The following is a 1,183-nucleotide window of genomic DNA, read 5'->3' as shown; positions in this document are numbered from 1 at the left end:
ACCAGTGACAACCGGTAGGTTCATTGACAGCATAACTATTGATATATATCTTTGTAATGAGCAAGGTGAAAAAGATGAAAATGCATGGCATAATCACTACTATGTCTGTGGTAGAACGCCCATCCATCTTATCATCAGTAGTATCACATGGATAGAAAAATTCTACAATCATATTGATCATATCTAGCTTTATTTGCGCACAACGGACAAAATCCCTCAAAAGTTAACTGATGTATTTCAGGTTCAGGGCAAGGACATACGCTGGACACGCGCCTCATCATCATAATTACATCAGTCTGCGGTGGCGTTCTTCTGCTCGGGATCATCGCTGCTGCCCTGGTCTGCTGCTACCGGTGAGTCACATGTACATGTACACTTACACACACGCACACATACACACATACACCCCCATATATGTGCACGCACACACACACACACACACACACACACACACACACACACACACACACGCACACACACACACACACACGCGCACACATACATACACACAAACACAAACAAACATACACATCCGTATCTCTCCGACAGAATGTACTACTACTACTATTACGCCCGCAGAATGTACAGTTGTATGTACTGTAAAGTACTGCGATGGTCACTTTATGATCATGACTTAATCCAACATATGCCTTTCAGACGAAGGAAAGCCACCAAGAAGACATTACTTTCCCAGCGAACAGGAACAGACAACAAGGCTATAGAAATGGCACCAGTGGAATACGACACAATCAATGACGACAAAATTCATGACAACAACGTTGAGGACAATGATAACGATGACATGGACAACGCTGCCGTGTACGACAACGTCCCAGCAGCACCAAGTATGTTGATTTTGAATGTGATATTCAGAGGGAACATTATTACTTTACTATACTTGAGGTCCTTGGCCCCTTTTTACTTAATACAGAAAATCGTCAGCTTCCAATCCACTAGACTACTTATTTGGTTTCACTACTTCTTTTTACACTCTTTCTCTTTGACAAAGTTTACAAACTGCTTTCTAGTCCTGCTCTTCCTCTTCATTCTGTCATAATCCACTGCACTTGCCAAGGCTTTCAGCACAAAAGATTACCAGTCAGAAAATATCCACAGCCTCTGATCTGATGATGAATGGTGTCAATGTTTCGTCAACATCTTTGTCCAGTGACTGACTTCAGTA

This window comes from Branchiostoma floridae, chromosome 15, assembly GCF_000003815.2.
Source record: "Branchiostoma floridae strain S238N-H82 chromosome 15, Bfl_VNyyK, whole genome shotgun sequence".
Lineage (NCBI taxonomy): Eukaryota > Metazoa > Chordata > Leptocardii > Amphioxiformes > Branchiostomatidae > Branchiostoma > Branchiostoma floridae.
The sequence above is the reverse complement of the archived record's forward strand: the minus strand, read 5'-3'. Positions refer to the sequence as shown.